Here is a 627-nt window from a genome sequence, read left to right as displayed (position 1 = left end):
TCTGTCACGTCTTGTACTCTTATTGGTCGTAGAACCACGAAGAAGCGGTGATGGGCTAACTGAAGGTGTGTCAAGAAGAAGTAGCATCAATAATGAAGAAGGAACAGAGCCTCCTCACACAAGAACTCATCGTGTGCCTTAACGATTCTCGTGTCTGTTACAGCTCAGAAGCGTGTGATCTATAAGGTCAATCGAGAAATATCGTCCGTGCAACTTCCAAATGCCTCTGATGCGGGTTTCCTCCACAAAAACAGAAATCAGATGAAGTTTTACAAACGAAAATACACAAAGGATGGACGGAGTACTGGAGAGTGTTTTTACTGCTTGAGAAACTCACGCCATCCGGGACCTGATGTCTGTGTGTGAAACAGAAACACGTGGGGTTCTCCAGGAATGCGCGGATATAAACACATGCTGAGGATGCAAAATACGTTACTCTGCATCATTTCTTGCTCGAGTTTACAAGTTTCACCAAAACATAAACAGGAGTATCACTTGTGCTCCAGCTGGTCGTAATTATGGTGCAGGAGAGGCACGGAGAACAAACCCTTGATTAACTTTCCTGCCTGCAGCTGTGAGAAAAGGAAGGAAAGGATTATATTAAAGGAACAGTGTGATCTTTTTTCT

Source organism: Aulostomus chinensis, chromosome 8 (assembly GCF_037954235.1).
Source record: "Aulostomus chinensis isolate RoL2024-O1b breed Wild chromosome 8, RoL_Achi_v1.0, whole genome shotgun sequence".
Classification (NCBI taxonomy): Eukaryota; Metazoa; Chordata; class Actinopteri; order Syngnathiformes; family Aulostomidae; genus Aulostomus; species Aulostomus chinensis.
This window is presented reverse-complemented; position numbering follows the sequence as displayed.